We start from the raw sequence: 20,075 nt of genomic DNA on the forward strand, positions 1-20,075 counted from the left end.
GATGAGGAGGTAATCATGTGCAGATTATGCAGGCCTGAGGCCTTAAAAACATCTTAATCCATAAAGGAACGGTGCGATGCGATGGTGGCGGCAGCCAGCAATGGCAGCCGATTTGTACCTGGTGGCACATATCGTTGCTGTGGTTGGGGGCATGTTGGTTGTATTTGGACTGAGATTTGACTCTGCACACTCTCTCGCCAAGTGCCAAGATTAAAAAGGAACTTATGTAGGAACCTACTTGTCAAACCAGATTGCAAAGAACACGAAAGATTAATCTTTCAAGAATGGAATTTGCATGCAAAGGTGGCCCCATCGCAGTGATATTGAGTGTTAAGTGAGAGTTTAGAACTTAAAAAGGGTAGATATACAATACATACTTACAGGCTTTGTTCTTGTGTATTCGTGCTTCCTGTGTGGAACTAAATATATTTGCATCAAGAAGAAGATACTGAATTTCGACTACGGTTGTTTTTTATAAGGGAATTTTCTTCCTGCTGTGCAATGTACATTTTAAAAATAAAATTTTGCACACCCTTAATCAGAGAAATAACGAAAGCTTTGCTTTGTAGACCTGGTGCATACCAATACGGAAGAAGTCTTGGTTGAGTCTTTGTTATGCTCGTATATTACTCCCATTTTGGTCACATCCTGGTCTCATCTTATTCGCATCGTCTCGCACCTTAGTCGCATCTTGTTCACATCATGGTCGCATCTTGTTCGCATCGTGGTCGCATCTTATTCGCATCTTTATCGCATCTTGGTTGCATCCTGGTCAAATCTTGTTCGCATCGTCTCGCATCTTGGTCGCATCTTGTTCGCATCGTCTCGCATCTTGTTCGCATCGTAGTCACATCTCTTCTCATCGTCTCGCATCTTGATAGCATCTTGGTCGCATCCTGGTCACATCTTGTTCGCATCGTCTCGCGTCTTGGTCGCATCATGTTCGCACCGTAGTCGCATCTTGTTCGCATCGTGGTCGCATCTTGGTTGCATCTTGTTCGCATCGTGGTCACGTCTTGGTTGCATCATGATCGCATCTTGGTCAGATCCTGGTCGCATTTTTTTAGCATCGTCTCGCATCTTGTTCGCATCTTGGTCGCATCTTGTTCGCATCGTAGTCGCATCTTGTTCGCATCGTCTCGCATCATGTTCGCATTTTGGTCACATCTTGGTCGCATCCTAGTCGCATCCTGGTCGCATCGTCTCACATCTTGGTCGCATCTTGTTCGCATCTATCATTTTTAGCTTCTATAATTAAACATTTATTAGTATAGATTTAAAATATCCGCTTCATTTAAAATAAAAAATAATAAAATCTTCACGGAACTGATCACAAAATAATTTCTACACAAATCACGATCCTTTTTGCAACAAAAAAGTGCCTCCCGATTTTCACCTAACACACAGGTTATATTCTTAAGACCCGCAAAAAAAAAAGGAACAAATCTTCAAAATGTAACAACTATAAACCTATTCGTGTTAGTTTACATATACAAGATTGCGTGACTGGGTCCACCCTGTCAAATCCGCAGGCCTTTGTGGCAACTTTTTCGACATAATCCATATTCTACCAAAGCAAAGCATTTTCTCTAACACTCCCCAATTGTCATTAAGACAAACAATAGACCTCACGAATTGAATTTAGCGGGGGAGACGATGCGACGATGCGACGACGCTATACGGTTTAAGGAAACAAGTATGAGTCTAGTTCTTGCTATTCGTATACACGTTCGTCGTCGCGTCGTCATTGTTGGTCGCATGTTTTTCTAGAAGAATGAATTCTGGGCACAAAAACGCGCCAGCCTTGCATCACAGGCACACAGTGGATCGAAACTATGAAAAAGTGGTCATGGGACTGTAACTTCTGATCTAATGAGCGGATCCTAAAACGGTTTTCGCTATATTGCTTCTTGAAAATCGCAGAATTGAATCCAATAAAAAATCACAAAAAATGTTTAGTTCTTTAATTTTTTTTTACTTACAATAGCTGTTAACATACAAAAACTACCAAATCCTTATTTTACTACAAATAAAATTAATACATTACGTTATTGTCTTATTTATTAAGTAAAAAAAAGCGTTTACATATTTTGTTAACAGTCTTTTAAAATACCGATTATTTGCAAAAAAATTATTATGAATAAAAAATAGCTTAAAAAGGATTATCTTATTAATACAGTCAAATAAGGAGAAAAAAGGGGTAAATCTCGGAATGAATGTTAGTAGAAATTTTTTTTCCTCAATACCTTCCTTTTGCCATTCTATAACATATCTCAAAAGTCTAGAAAAATCTCATGTCCGCTTGTCGCGATTTCAAGGTCAAATCGCGAAATGGAGATTTTCAAAATTAGCAAAAATAGGCTATGGTATTATATACACATATGATACATGATTTCAAGGTATTTTTCAATGTTGATTCCAAAAAATCTAAAATCAAGACTATCTGACGTCTCTGGAAAAAGTTATACGGGTTTTTCATCTGTCAACTCATATTATTATAACAGTTGCAAACTTACTGCCGAAAAACCCTTAAAAGTTATGGAAGATGAACCAAATTTTGCATGAAGATTTTAGAATCCATCATTATTAAAAATCAAAACAATCCATTACAAAAAATATATGTACCTACGAAATAATTTTATTTTTTGATGGAGGGGCAAATTTTAGGATATGCACTAAAGAAGATTCTTGTTCATCTTAGGAATAAGTGCTAATAGGCTAATTTTTTCATTTTAATCTTTGTTTGGATATTCTTTAACTACCCTCAAAAATCTAAAAAAATCTCATGTCCGCAAGTTCTAATTTTCTTGGTTTGAAGATAAGGTGCAGATTTGAAAAAATTGAAAAACTACTCTTCAGATATTTGTGTCAGATCAACATGAATAAGGTACATTACTTTTCAGGGATGGTCATATTGATTTGATTGTGGGTTTTGTTGGAATCAGCGTTAAAAAATACCTTGAAATGATATGGGTTATGTTGGTATACATATAAGAATCTAAAGTTTTCTTATTATTTTTTTTTAAATCTGCACCTAACTTAGTTTAACCTGGGAAATTAGAACTTGCGGACATGAGATTTTTTTAGATTTTTGACATAAGTTATAGAATATCCAAACAAAGATAGAAACAAAAAAATTAGCCTATTACCACTAATTCCAAGATTGTACCAGGATGTTTTTTAGTGCACATCCCAAAATTTCCTCTTTTCTCAAAAAATACCATTTTGTCATAGATATAAATGTTTTTTTTGCATTGCATTGTTTTGATTCTTAATGATAATGGATATGAAAACCCTCATGCAAAATATGATTCCGCTACCATTACTTTTAAGGGTTTTTCGGTAGTAAGTTAGCAACTGTTATAATAATATGGGTTGAAAGATGAAAAACAGGTATAACTTTTTTCAGATACGTCAGATTGCCTTGATTTTAGATTTTTTGGAATAAGCATTAAAAAATACCTTGAAATCATGTATCATTTGTGTATATAATACCATAGCCTATTTTTGCTAATTTTGAAAATCTCCATTTCGCGATTTGACCTTGAAATCGCGACAAGCGGACATGAGATTTTTCTAGACTTTTGAGATATGTTATAGAATGGCAAAAGGAAGATATTGAGCAAAAAAAATTTCTACTAATATTCATTCCGAGGTTAAACCCTTATTTGACTGGATTATATGTAAATATGTGTTATTTAAAAATGAATTGGTATTATTATGAAAATACCAACATAAACATAAAAAATATGATAAAATATACATATTGTCAACTTAATAATGAAATTAATTTAAAAGATAATGATGGATTCATTAAAAAAAAAAAACAAAAAAGCAAACAAAATACGATAGGTATACCTACTTATACACTAAAATTATTTATCAAAAAATCATAAAGCTATGTACAGCTAAATATGAAAGACAAGTAAAATTGCAAATTAAAATGTACAATGTACATAAGAGCGACCAACGAATGATCAAATGAACGAACAAATGAAATTGTACATATTTTTAGAACAAATTTCTTAACAAAAAACTGGAGTTTAAATTTTTCAAAAAACCAAAAAAAAAAGTACATTTTATTTTCTTAAATAAGAAACAATTCAGAGAACAAATTGTTTTGTAAGACAAATTTTATTTCGAAACCATAACATTATTTTAAGCTACCCTAATACGCTGCTGAAGCGAAACGAAAATGTTTCTAAGCCTCCAAAGTCAGCAACGAAAGTCAAAATTAAATAATGTCAATAAATTAAAACTTGAAAATAATTTTGAAGAAATTAAAATTCACAAAGTGCAAAATTCTTTTGGACCAAGGAATTTTACCTGAAAAAACATTATTGAAAACTTTCCAAGTATTTAAGTACAGGTACCTAATAATATCATTTGTCAATCTCGTGTGCTGTGAAACGAAAAGCATAACAAAATTTTTCGTTGTGCTGTTTTTTTATACAAATTTCCGTTTCGCTTCAGCAGGATACTGGGCTTTAGAAATTGAAACATATGTATATATATTTTTTTTTTTAATTTAAACTTTAGTTAGATTGCTACTTTATTATCTAGATTTTGTTAGAAAATACATAAGCATAAAAAATTACAGTTCGTTCATTCGTTGATCACTCTGACAGTGCTTTACTCTTAAAAAACCTTAAAAACTAATTGTTTTTACTCACTCTTTCTTTATTTTTTTGGTCAATCTGCCTTACGTTATGTATTCAGTAGTTATTTCTTGGTTTAAACTACCCCATGTCGCTTTAAGCTTGCCAAATAACACCAACCCTCCCCTTTACAGATAGGAAAAAATAAAAAAAATAAATAAAAAAATACTACCTAAAGGGTTAAATTTATAAAGATGGTGCTCTAAAAAACGGGGTCGGATTCGGTCGGATCCAAATTTTTTAAAATATTATACACGAACTATTAAGCTTTCATTCTAGACTACTAAGAGAGCGGGCATATGTGAGCATTTTTTTAAAAGGATTTTCAAAGTTGAAGAGAAATTTTCAAAAAGGGTTATAGAAAAACGTGTTTTAGAATTATTTAGAAATAAAATTTTAGGATTTTTTTCTTAAATATATATTTTAGATATCAGTATCTTATCAACAAAATTTATTTCAAGAAGACATCTTAAAAAATGAGCCAGATATAAGAGTATGAAAATTTCTAAGAAAAACATCATTTTTTTTTCTTGTGAAATAGTCCCCACTTGAGACTCAGTATCTTGGAAACCAAAACATTTTGATAAAAATAACTTGTGGATTATGAAAGAAGGGACAATTTTCTATGATTAACAAACAAAAAATATGTACAAGAATGAAAAAAAAATTTTCACCCAATGTCCGGAATTTTGTACTAGACGTTCCACTGTGAGGCATAAGGCACAAAGGCCAAACTTCTACAACAAATAATAGTTCACGATTATTTTTCCATGTGAATACACTTTTTCGGGGTCTTAACGCTGCTATGCGATGTGATGCGATTCGATGTAGAAATTTTGTACCTTCAGGAATTCTTTGGAACGTGTGTATGTTTTTGCTCTAAGGAAAATGAATACTCCACCTACAATAAAATAGAGATGAGGCTTAACACACGAGAGAGAAATGAGTCAACAAGAGAAAAATTCATGAATGTCATTCTTTTTTGGGATCCAATGAGAATAAAATAATGTTTTTCTTCTCAAAAAGTATTATTGGCACAGGAGAGGACTTGATTCACCAACACACTCAGTAGATATTAAAGACGTCTTATAGAGATTTTATAGAGGCCTTAGACAGGTAGTAAAGACGTCCTTTAGAACATTTTATAGATGTCTGATAGAGGTGTTACAGGGGTATTATAAAGGTCTGAAAGAGGTCTTATAGAGGTCTGACAAAATTTTTATAGGGGGCTTACAGAGTTTCTATAGAGGTTTAGCATTGTATTTCAACAAGATCTGGCGTTTGCAATGCCAAAAGTCCACTTTTCAGATATAAATTTCATACAAGGGTCTTACAGAGGACTAAAGAGGTCTTATAGAAGTCTAACAGAGTCCTTATAGAGGTTTATGTGTTGTATGCCTGGTTTTTAGACTGTCAACAAGACCCTTTTGAGACTTAAATTTCTTATAATCATATTAAAGAAGGCTTATAGAGGTCTTATAAAGGTCTTAAAAAAATTTTATATTAAGGTTTAAACATTGTATTTCAACAAGTTCTGATGACACTTTTTAGGCTTAAATTTCTTATAAAAAGGTAGTAAAGGAATCTTATAGAGGTGTTAAAAAGGTCTTACAAAGTTCTTATAGAAGTTGCAGTGTTGTATTTCAACAAGTCCTGGTGTTTGGAGTGCAAACAAGGCCCCTTTTAAGATTTAGATTATCCAAGTTGCTCCTGTCAAACAGTATAAGAGGGAACAAAGAGACAAAGTAAAATAGTTTTTCTTTCCCTGAGTTAACTATTATAGAGTGCAAGTGTAAGAAAGTCGTGCATCTTATTCGATGTATCGCACTTGAGGGCACGCACGATTTCACTGCTCGTTCAGTCGCTGCCACACTCTTTCTATCCAAAAAACCAAAGAAAGCCCCAGACATTCCCTATTACGAGTCTACTACTACAAACTGTCCACAAAAGATATCACTACCCCGCATCACTATACAATGTCTAAAACTGCCCATGCCGATTTACAACTTCATATATCCCTGCCAGCAATGCATGCATATTGGGATGGCGGGCGCATCCCAGGATAAAAGTACTCCAACCAAAGCGCACACAGGTTGTTGTTGGGAAGAAACGATGTCAACAAATCGCGCGTTCTTCGAATACGCGCGCGCACGCTTTTTTTTAATGCAACGCGACAACGACGACACCGATCAGTACCGAAAATTCCAAAACTGCCAGGCGACACTCCTAAGTCGAGGCACGAAAAACTAATTTAAATTTAAATGGCCAAAGCACGACGACTTTAACCAAACTATCATCACCGTCGTCGTCGTTTACCCCCCTCCTCCCCTATTTACAAACTGAATGCCCAGATGGAGGTGGAAACAAGGTGGTGGCGGAAGGACTGTTCAACAGCCAGGAGGAGGTGAAGGTGGAGGATTAAAGGTTATCTGCGCACCGCTGCAATTAGTTGGCACCGATCGCGGAACCAATCACACGCTAGCCACCGGCTCAAGCGAAACAAAACGAAACAAAATGAAACAAAAAAAAAAAAACAAGCAAACACACAAAACAGCAGCAGCAACAAACATGACTTCCACTTTGTGTCCTAATTGAAATTATGTGATAACAGGTTACAACTGTTGTTTCCAAGTTTTCTCAAGGAGCAGGGAGTAGACAGACATACCTACAGAAAAGACAGATACCTCCAGAAGGCTGCTGAAGGCTTTAAAAGTGTTTGAAGCTGGTTTATGGGGTCCTGCCTCTTTAACGCGCGACACCAGTTTTCCATGTTTTTTAGAGCCAAACTAAAAGAACTTTTGTTGCTAGCAGCTTAGCTCAGTTCAGGTGTGGTGTTTGTTTCTCTACTTTTTTTTTTTGTTCAATTTATATTTCGTGAAGTTTTGTCTGTTGGCTGTCCTTATGGAGAGTTGGACATCTCAGCGAGACAGGGAATTCATGTCGCATTACATCAAGTGGATTTGATCAGGAAGAACAGGTACATTACTCTCAAAGTCCTGAGGAAATCTCAGTTACTTTTAGTTATAGTTTTTTTTTTCCTGTGTTTATTTGAAAGGCGGCAGGCAAAATGGTGCGGGTGAGAGAGAAATGAATTTCCTGCTTATACAGAAGGCGAGGAATCGGGTGCAGAAGAAGGCGAAACGATGCTGTTGACTGCTGAGTGGAAAGACACAAACAGTTCATGTCACATAGGCGCACATTAAATGAATGTACTACAAGCTGAATGAACGCCGAAGTCATTAGTTTGGTTTATGTCAATGGTGCTCTGGTGCGCCACAGAGAGAGAGAGGGTATGTGATGGAGAAACAAATGAGACATAGAGGCAAATTTCCTTTCAGAAATTGGATTTTCAGTTTGCAACATGGACAACACACAGGAAAATGGAGGAGGGATGTGTTGATTTTTGAAATTAGATTTGAGAGATTTAGTTTTTCTTGTTTTTCTAATTTGTTTACATTATTTTATCGAAATTAGATAATTTATCATTTTTGGACAATCGGTTACTCGCTTACGTAATGTTTAGTTTCTATGTATTTATTTTATCAACGAAATTTTGCAGTAAAATTTTCGGAAAAAAAGCTATTTCCAAGAGAAAGATATTTTAATTAAAAAAGTTATCTAAAAAAAATTAGAGGGAATATATAGCTTGTACAAGGACATGACAATATATCTATGGGAGATACACTTTCAAAAAGAGATATTGAAAAACAAAACAAAAAAAATTAACCTTGGAAATTACGAACAAAATTTCAAGAAAATCCGTCAGCAGCTCTATTATAGAGCAAGTGAAAAAAACATAATAACTTGGAGTTTAAGTAGGTACTAATGTTCTGACAGCACAGTTACAATTTTGAAAACAAATATAAGATTTTTGCATTAATTTCACCATTTTGCAAATCAAATTCACCCTCTTCCTCTTCTCCTCAGGGAAGGGATATATGCACATTCATGGCTACCTATACCTTAAGAGGAACGATATCGTGAGCACAACGCCAAAACCAGCCTTAAAGTTTTGGAAACTCAAACAAACTTATGAAACTCGTGCAACGGAGTTTAGGCAGCTAGGCAACAGATAGAGATAGAGAGTTGGGGTCGTCGCAGTAATAGTTATAATGTATAATTAATTTAACAGATTAGGTATTTTTGAAAGCGTTTTGCTCTTTAGCTTGTCATAAATTACACTTTATTATAAAAAATTTAATATACTATTCTGGAAACCAAAATCGTTATGTAAGGATTTTTACAGAATATAACTGCAAGTTTTGTTTCAATAAAAATGTTTTGAACCTTCAGCTATTGCACAAACTCTGCTCTTGTCAATTTTTAAACTGATTTTTAGATATTTGGGGAAGAAGGCGTTCAGACATTTCTAATGATCTATAAAGTATGTGATTTGGTACAAAATTCTAAACATTTTAGTTTTTTTTTTTACTATTTTCCGTCCCATGATACAATAACTTCACTGAGTCTCGTTATTTATTTTTGTATGTAGCTATTTGTTAAGGTTTCATTACTGTTTTCGGGTAAGATCTTTAGTATTTCTGTAAAATGTTTTATTGCTTCAAGTTCTTCTTAAAACATCAAAGAACCTGGAATATTTTTTTAATTCAAAGGTTGTTTATAGTATCATTATATAAAATGATATTTTTTTGGTGATTATTAGTTACATTAGTAAAACGTATTTCTTTAATTTGACGTAAGTTAAAAATATAAATCACAAAAAAATATCTCAAGGCCTTAATTTCTAAGAAACTATTGAAAAACATTTAGTCAAAGAATTCATTCACAGAATAATGCTTTGAGTTAAGACTTTTGCTTATCTCCAAACAAAATGTCTACCTTTTTCGGTAATAATAATAATAATGTCTCGATTTTTTGTTCATTCTCGTTTTTAATTAATCTTTTCGTTAGTGTCTCTAAAAACTTCTACTTTTTATAAAAGTTATCCTTTGATGCACTTTGGAGATTCTTATCTTATGCTCTGTCAAACATTTGGAATATATGCTAAAATCATTTGTTCATTTTTTTAATTCACATAACCTGCAAATGAGTTCGGTCCACAGAATATATCATCTCATTCCACATATATTTTTTCCGAAAAAAAAAACCCGAAAAAATAAGAAAAATTGAAATAATAAACATAGAGACGGTAAAATATCCTTCCACGAAGAAAGGCCCCTTCAATGCATAAGTACCCGAAAATTTAACAAAAAAATAAAAAATAAACTAACATGTTACATGGTTGTTGCTTATAGGTTATAGCAAATCTTATATCCTTCATATATGTATTATGCTCGCTGAACTTAATTCTGTTTTTATATTTTTCTAGCATTTCTTCTAACTCAAACCATTTCTTCGGAAAGCACATATCAGGCATTGGGAACCGAAACCCCCTTTATCAACCCCCAACATACGATTTTGGTTCAGTGCATTTATTATTATTATTTGTGAATGTCCTGACGGAGCACCAGAAAGCAAGCAAATAAAAATAAAATAAAGTGAAACTTTTTCGCCGAGTGCTCCCGCGGCACGGTAAAGCGGCTGAGATGGGGTGAGGAAGCCCCCAAATTTATATGAAAGAACCTACCCAAACATCTTTTCACTTCGGTTACTTCTTAATGAGGACCGAGGGATATTCTCGCGGATGTTTTGCTAATGGAATTTTTCGTCCTTCTTTCTCTATAAAAACCCAAGGTAAAACTATATATGTATGTATAAGGAGAAAAATGGATGTGGGAGGGATAAGGGGAAGAAAAACTCGTCGTGCAAACGTGCCAGTTGTAATTTTTGTCAAGAAGCTATAAATGAAATGGAATACTGTCGTATAGGTGAGTACTATAATGGGAAGCCAACAGACAGGGAAAGGGTACAAAATTCACCTTCTGAAGATGCAAGAGTGGGCTTGAATTGAGGCCGAAACTAAAAAAAAACAATAGCAAATGCATTTTTAACGTCAATAAAAGGGATACATATACCTACACAAGGAACATCACGAACCCTTCTTCTTTTACTGATGCTGCCTGTTCCTGCTCTCTCTGTTAATTATTTTTAACATCCTGTATATGTTGCCAAAAAAAGACTAGAAGAAGTTTTTTGTTTTCCTTGGAAAAAAAGGACATACTAAACGGATGGATGAACGCTATTCCTATTGCCTGATGCTGTCTTTGGTTATTTCATCTAGCAAAGTCTTATATGGAATAGGACAGAGCAGCACAGAGGAAAAACAAAAAGGATCAGTGCATTAATTTTTAATATGAAAATAGCTTTGACAGCTCGTCGAAAGTGATTGTTATTTTTTTTTTGTTTTAGTTGATTTGTTAAGAAGTTCAGTGCAGCGAAGTAAAATTTAGACAAAATATCTTTTATTTTTTGTTGAATGCATTCGAGCAAGAGAGAGGTTTTGTTTTTTTGACGAAAAAGAATCAAATACATTTTAGGTTTTTTTGTCAAAAGAATTTTTTGGCATAGATATGGTTTTGGCAAAAAGACCAGAAAAGACGAATGTTTGCAGACCAAATTTTCTTTTTTTCTGATATTTTTTTACTTATGTACAATTAGCTAGTTAAAAAATTGTTCATTGAGCAGAAACATTAGGTACATTTGTCTTCATATCACATAGCTCAAGCGATTTTTTTTTAATCATAAATGTGAAAGGGAATACATTTATGTATATAAAAAGGTTAACTACAAGGAGTATTTTTTTTTTCTTCGAAAATATATAAAACTCGGACATTTCTTAAATTGTGTTTTTGGCAACACCTAGTGACCGTATTTTTTTTTTTTATATATATATATTTACTAAGGGGCAAATAAGGGATTTGTAAAAACGATTTGGTTCAAAACCTGCTAGTTATTAGCTTTCGTAACAAAATTACATTAAACCATAAATTGAAAAAGATGAAGACTTGACACCAGAACTTTTGTATGGAAATACCGAAACAGTACCGATATGGTACGTGGACATGGATATAGCTCCACAGGACATAAATCTATAATGGACATTTGTCTAACCTCAGTTGGACATTACTTCACAATTTCACTATGGACTTTGGTCTCGCTCAAGTGGGCCAAAATTTGATGTTTTTTTTTTAACCAATTTCCTTTAAAAAAAATTTAAAAAAATGAAATTTCATGTACATATTTCTAACGTTATCATTTTAACAAATTAAACAATAACAAGCAATTGGTCGCATAAATGTTTACAGAAGTATTTGTCATTTTTTTTGTATATATTTGTCAATTTTCTGTCACTTAATTGTGACACACAAACACATTTGTAAAAAATGTCCATCACATGAATAATTAATTTATCAAATCAAACACACATTTTTTATCAGTTTCACTATATTTAATTAATTTTTGCAATAAAAAACCACAAAATAACAAAATTATTAAAAAATTTCAGCTTAGGCCCATTTGCTGAAACGAGTCTTAAATATTTATGTGAAACATAAACCCTTAAGTTCTTCATAGCGATTTGCAAGAACTTCAAATTGTGTCATAAATTCCTCTAAGTTTAACATAACTTAGGGGGAAGAAATAGTAGAACTTAAGGATTTTATGTTACTTTTAAGCATTATTAATTAAGAAAAAAAGAAGTAATATTCCTTAAAAAATGATCTTGGTTGCAAAATAAAGAGCAATTTATTAGTCTAATAATAATTAACTTATTTTCATACCCCCTTATCATCAGAAAATGGTTTAATTTCCCGCACAAAATTTTTAACCACTGTTCATCATTTTTTTTCATATTTTCAAAACATATTTTGACACACAAACACATTTACAGATCAAATACATTCACATTAACACATTTTTTAGAATCAGATTTATCACATATTTTTGGTCACTTTCTCTATTTTAGGCTTTTTTCTTGCAATAAAATTCCACAAATGTTAAAATATAAAAAAAAAAAATTTATTCTAACTGCTAAATTGCTCAAAAACTGATTTAATTAATTGACATTTATTTCGATGTGACAATTAAATTTGAAGTTCTCAGCTATTTATATCATGAAAGTATATCATTGCTAGGATCAACCTAAATATTTTTTAGAAACGTAGAATAAACTAAGTAGAACTAAAGAACTATGTTCGACCTAGCTAAGATTAGAATTTATGACTAGTATGAGCAAATGGGCCTTAATTGCTCAAAAAAAATAAAATTAACTGACGTTTGTATCGATTTGACATTCGAATTTGAAGTTCTCAGCGATTTCTCGCATGAAAGTAAAACATTTCTAGGTTAAACATAAATTTTTTTTAACAACTTAGAATAAACTAAGTAAAACACAAGGACTATGTTCGACCTAGCTATGAATCAAATTTATGATCCGTATGAGCAAATGGGTCTTAACGAATTAAAATTTGTTCGTACGAACAACTTATTTTTTCCTATTTTTCTGATTTTAAAACTAAAACTTCAAAAAAAATCAACTTTCAAAACAAATTCTTCGAAAATTTTATTTTTCAAAAAAATCCAGGTTCCTACCGTATTTAATAATGATTTTCAAAAAATAAATCATGAAGATAGAGAAAAGATAGATCCAAAAACTAAACTTATTCAAAACTTGTACATGACAAGTACCGTTATTTTTTGTCCAAAAACTTAATTGCAAAAAATCCTCTTCCTCTTCCAAATTATGTCAATTGACCCATCCATTTAGGCCGTAGTTCAGACAGGTAGACTGACAGACGAACTACCGAGACCCATTTTTTTTGCAAGTAAAAATTCACAAATTTATTTGTTGGCTCTTATTTGTTGGATTATGTCTCATTATGGTGGGACATAAATCCAATATGGCATTATATCCTTGCGCCTTGCAGCTTTATTCAATTGATAAATTTATGAGTGAATAATAACTTTGTTACGGCTGCGTTGCAGCGTTTTTTCAATAAAGCCTCATTTTTGCTCGGTTTTCATTTTTAGCCTACGTTAACGAGAAATAAATTAAACGATGAACATAGGAGTATTTTCATTAAAAACCTGGCCAAAAACATAACAAAAAAAAGAAGTTTTTATATACTAGTTCTAAGCCTGAATTGTAAAAGAAAACACCATCTAATATTTCCAAAACTTTTTTAATGTCTTTAAAAGATAACGAGTTTAATTTTTTTTTAGATTTCTATCACAACTTTTCGATATCGCATATTGAATTCCACCTACCAAAGTACTGAACTCATTTTTTAACAAGCCACGATCGAAAAACATAAAAATAAATGCAGCATATTGAGATTGACCCATGTATATTTTGCACCCACTTTGCCAAACTTTTTGGTGTCAATTTTGGTTTTCAGAATTTGTTACTTGCGACTATAGGTACTGGCAGGGAATACAAATTTCTGTTGCGTAGGTAGAATTAAGGAGATTTGATGCATTTACTGTAGCTTTCAATTTTTTGCACGTCGGACGCTTCTTTGTGATATGAACTGGTAAAGGTGCCATGGAATCTCCAAAGACTACTATTTATGTACTTCCACAACTAACGTGAATTCTTTTTAGAAATAAACCTTTTTGATAAAGCTGAAAGATTTTCAAATTTCCAACCAAGATAAGAATTAAAAAAAGACTGCCTATACCTAGTACTGTTAAAAAACTTTCCACTTTATGAACGCATTTTATTATATTACTCTGAGGCATTTCTGAATCAAAACCTTGACTATCCTTTCTTTATAATTACACAACTAGTTCGAAAATAAGCTGTTAATGGTTTCAACCTATCAAAACATCATAAATCAATTCTACTACTATAATTGTTTTCTCAATGTCTTTATTGTAGCAATAACAGACCTTGAAAAGCCTTAAAATATGCTTACTCACTATAACACGCAATTCAAATCAAATCAATCCAATCCAAGTCGAAGACAATTATTATTTTCCTCTACGAATAAATTCAACGCACTTACTTATAGGCTCGCCAAACGTACAAAAGTACAAACTGCTTATACATAAATTTAGTTTTTATGTGTCGATAAGATATAAATAGACCGAGAGCCGGGAGCAGATTTCTTGCGTGAGAGGTAACCGATTCATATGAATGTCAGAGGTAGCGTGGGTCATGGTGATGACAAATACCTTAGTCTGCCTGCATTTATTTGGGCCGTTGTCGAGAAAAAGCGCATCAAAAGTACCATTTTTCTGAAAATCGATTTAGTGAGGGTAACCACTTAAAATTTATTGATAACCAACGCCACATACTCACTGATAACAAATATACCAATGGCAGACATTTTAAGTGTGGCCAAAGCCCCGGCAGACTGTCCCGAAAATGCGTTTTTTTTTGGCGTTTTTAGACTTTGGGGTAACCACCTAAAATTAATCGCATCCTGTAGCGGTGGACTCCCTGATAACAAAAATACCCATGGCAGACATTTTGAGTGTGGCCAAACCCCCGGCAGACGGTTTTGAAAATGCAGTTTTTCTGAAAATTGATTTATTTAGGGTAACCACTTGAAATTAGTCGCATCCTGTAGCGGTGGACTCCCTGATGACAAAAATACCCATGGCAGACATTTTAAGTGCGGCCAAACCCCCGGCAGAGGCTCCCGAAAATGCAGTTTTTCTGAAAATTTATTTATTTTACTTTTTCACATAACTCGCGTATTATTGGACCTAGCAGAAACAATTGTAAGCAATCTTAAAGATAATTGAATTTCCTACAGAATATGTTAAATAAGTTTTTTCGATTAAACCTTCGGTTTAAGAGTTAGGGTGGTTTTTTTGAAGCAAGTCAAAGGGTGATTTTCTTATTTTCGTCATATCTCTTTTATTTGAGCTTTTTTAAAAATTAATTTGAAGTAAAAGTTGTAGATATTTTTATTACCTTCATTTATTACATTAATGGTTTTTCGATTTGACAGACCGTTTTCGATCTGTAGGAAAAAAACTTCAAAAAGTTTGCAATTTTTTATATAGGAAAAAGGTTCTACATAGTACAGGGTAATTTGCAATAAATGTAACAAAAAACCTAGGCGTGTAGGTTGCACTCAGGCAAGAAAAAAATTGTATAGTTTTAGGCGGGGAGGGGTAAAAAGATTGCAATTTTTTATATAGGAAAAAGCTATTTAAAAAATTGCAAACTTTTTGAAGTTTTTTTCCTACAGATCGAAAACGGTCTGTCAAATCGAAAAACCATTAATGTAATAAATGAAGGTAATAAAAATATCTACAACTTTTACTTCAAATTAATTTTTAAAAAAGCTCAAATAAAAGAGATATGACGAAAATAAGAAAATCACCCTTTGACTTGCTTCAAAAAAACCACCCTAACTCTTAAACCGAAGGTTTAATCGAAAAAACTTATTTAACATATTCTGTAGGAAATTCAATTATCTTTAAGATTGCTTTACAATTGTTTCTGCTAGGTCCAATAATACGCGAGTTATGTGAAAAAGTAAAATAAATAAATTTTCAGAAAAACTGCATTTTCGGGAGCCTCTGCCGGGGGTTTGGCCGCACTTAAAATGTCTGCCATGGGTATTTTTGTCATCAGGGAGTCCACCGCTACAGGATGCGACTAATTTCAAGTGGTTACCCTAAATAAATCAATTTTCAGAAAAACTGCATTTTCAAAACCGTCTGCCGGGGGTTTGGCCACACTCAAAATGTCTGCCATGGGTATTTTTGTTATCAGGGAGTCCACCGCTACAGGATGCGATTAATTTTAGGTGGTTACCCCAAAGTCTAAAAACGCCAAAAAAAAACGCATTTTCGGGACAGTCTGCCGGGGCTTTGGCCACACTTAAAATGTCTGCCATTGGTATATTTGTTATCAGTGAGTATGTGGCGTTGGTTATCAATAAATTTTAAGTGGTTACCCTCACTAAATCGATTTTCAGAAAAATGGTACTTTTGATGCGCTTTTTCTCGACAACGGCCCAAATAAATGCAGGCAGACTAAGGTATTTGTCATCACCATGACCCACGCTACCTCTGACATTCATATGAATCGGTTACCTCTCACGCAAGAAATCTGCTCCTGGCTCTTAGACTAAAAGTTTCCAACTTGTAACACAAATTACTACTTATACAATTGAAAAACAAAATTAATACTCCACACTCAAGTCTAATCTCGTTTGCATAAATTAGGTTAACCCGACCACCAGTTGCGTTTGTATATTGCGTTCAAATCGCCCAATAATTTTACCCCATTGCGCCTTTATGGCCTCAAGCCACTAGCCAAGTCAAGTCATACTTCAAGCAAGCTGTGTAGCAGCGCAGCGCGCACTGCACCCATCAATCAAAGCCAAATCGGAAACCAATTCTACAGTCTGTCACTTAATCGATAGTAGTTTCAATTGAAAACCACTTCTGACAACATTAAGCTTAGGAATTTACCCCATTCAAGCTCGACTTTTTTTTGATTGATTGATTGATAAGGTCCCAACGACACAAAACAAAACTCTCTTTAAAAAGCCACCACCACTTCTAAACCATATCCACACAGGACTTTTCATAGCTAAGATCGCTGTTACTAGGTTTTGAACATATAAGTGTCATTGGGTGCCTAACGAACTCGAGTCTACCAATCTCAGAACATGTCACATAAATTACTCCTCTGGCGGGATGCGGAAAAGAAGACGTGACGCGACGGTGCGGTGCGGTTCGGTGACGGACGCGCGGCAAAGGAACGCAACCCCAAATACCAGCTTAAGCAACAATTTATATCTGATTTGCGAAATTAAGCTGTTGACACATAACATCATGTACCACTTGTCCCCTGTGTGTATTTTTGTACAGAAACAAAAAAAAAAAATCTGCCAGATACAACTACGACTAAGACCCCAGACGCGTACACACACTTTGTCCGGCGACATCAGCAGCGCACAGCGGTCCAAAATAAAACCACGACGGCTACAACGACGACGACTGTCTAAATGCATTCAAATAACTCTAACTCACGACTCTGCGTTCGATTTGACTTCGAGCACTGATCTTCCCTCTTCCCCTCTCGCTCACCCAAAACTCATGGAGACACATAGTGCCCCAATGATTAGACCATATCTTTTGGTCAAGTTGACAGAGACACAGAGCTTAAACGCGAACGACTTTGAAAAACTTCTCTAAAATCCACTCTCGAAACTGTATAGAAACCAGGAACAAGACGAGAGAGATAGTCGGGGTCCTAAATGAACTGATGATTAGAAACGGACGGACACGCCACGCGGACATATACACTCCAATCTCTAGCTTCACTCTCTTTTATTTGTGCATTATTTGTATAAATTATGCGTATAGCCTAGCGGGGAGTATGCTTAGTTTCCCAAAAGGACTATACGCATGCGCAACCAATTTAAGATCTGAATTCAAAGATACTTTGAGGTACACTACTACACACATACCTACAAACCAACAAGAGTTGGTCATGGACGTTTAAATCACGCATCACATGCTTAAATTGCTTATGTGCCTGCTGGATCGGAGTGCGAGGTGCAAGGTCCCAATCCCCAAAGCAACTTATAACGAAAGGTCTGATGAGACGGGGTGGGGGGAGGGGGGGGGGCAGTATACTCATTACTTCATTATATTGTTGCACAACTTAAGCAACTTTTAGTCGTTTGGATGGATTTTGCAGTGCAAATCCCCAGCAGACGGAGAGAGAGATGAATCAAGTGCCGTATGCCGGATATAAAGTGCAGGCGGATTTGGTGAATTTCACCAGGTAGAAATGATGAAGATGCTTCATTTAAGGTCTGGTTTTTTCTGATTCTTCCAAAAAATGTTAAATATTTCTAAGTTCGCAAGAACAGAAAGTGAGTAAAAGTCAAGTCAAAGATCCGAATTGAAATGAAATAACAAACAGATTTTTTGCTTGGGAAAACTTTTTTATTAAAAATCGTTTTAGACACACCGTGACATAACAAGAATTTTCGACCTCAACTTTTGGCGAAGAACCTTTTCAGACCGAAATAAACGAATACCGGGAAAACCCATGATTCACTGAAGAGACTCTTGATTAAATTAGAAAATCTAGTGATTTTTTGTGGCTTGCAGTGATTTTCCCGATACAACTTTTGGTTTGCAATCCCACCGTGATTTTATCTAAGACCCATACATTTTACCGAGTTTGATTTTGACTTGGCTGTGAAAATTTTAAAAATCTCTTAATTTGATGTCGTCGAAGCATGATTCTAACACAGAAACACGTGTTTTACTGATACCTAAACGAAGCGTGATATTACAAAATTGATCCGCGATTTTATCTTGAAAATCTGTGCATTAAGGTGTTTGACCCTTGATTTCAATTAGGGAATTTCGGTATTTCACCCGTTGATGTAGTACTTTCACGAAGACACGTCGCCGTTTTGTTCTGTGATTTTCCATGCGATCCTTCAGAGGGAAACCCGTGAATTTTAACAGAGTTTTACACAACTTTAACAAAACGAATCGTTATTTGACCGACGAAATTTACGATTTATGCACGTTGAACTATGATTACACCAGATTGATCCGTGAATTTACTGAGAAGGCTGTGACTTGATCTGGTATATCCGTGATTTAACCGGGAAAATACGTTGACCAATAAACGGCGACTTTACGAGAGAAATCTATGATTAATATTATTTTGTCAAGAATTTACATCAGTTCACTAAGCCTAATTTTTTTTTCGTAAGCAAAACCTTCAAGGCTTGGGAAGGTGTTGTAAATAACAAAAATAACAACTAAAAGTAGAATATCTTCAATTGCATGAGGACATACACGTCACCACAGAACATCATTCTATAATGTACTTATATTTTATCTGGGTAGGACATAACACCACATTACTGTTATAAACTCATTCTCCAATGTATTGCAATACATGTTTGTAGAAAAATAATTATGTGGAGTTATTTCCCACCTGACAATATGTTGTACATATTTAGAAATTGCAACATCAACAAAAAATTTCTGAAGGGAAAATAACTATTGGTTACAAAATAATTAAAAAGTCTGCTGTTATGTTTTAACGTATTAACTGTTGAATTGGGCACTGCTGGGTCAAAAAATTTGCACTACGGTGGGATATCGGTCCACTAATAATTCTTTTAACTTGAAACTTGTAAAATAATCTAGCTATGTGTTCAGGAATACTTTTGTATTTAATAGAACTCGGGTACTTCAATAAACCATAAACCGGTGAATAGTTAAAAGTCTTTTATATTAAATTCTTTTGTATACAAATTGTTGAACTAATCACTTTATCTAGATTTCTTGGTTTTAGTATTTTCTTGAAAACTGGGGTCTCAAAATTGAGTAAAACTTCTAAATGGTAATACAAAAAGCCGATGCAAGCTTTTGTATTGAAAAAATCAATTTCATCTGTCGAATTTAAGTCAAAGCTTATTAACGATTTTGTATGTATGTATTTCAATGATTAAATTCAATAACAATGTGACACAAAAAAAGGCTAAAACTAATCTTATAATATCATTTTGC

Source organism: Episyrphus balteatus, chromosome 2 (assembly GCF_945859705.1).
Source record: "Episyrphus balteatus chromosome 2, idEpiBalt1.1, whole genome shotgun sequence".
Lineage (NCBI taxonomy): Eukaryota > Metazoa > Arthropoda > Insecta > Diptera > Syrphidae > Episyrphus > Episyrphus balteatus.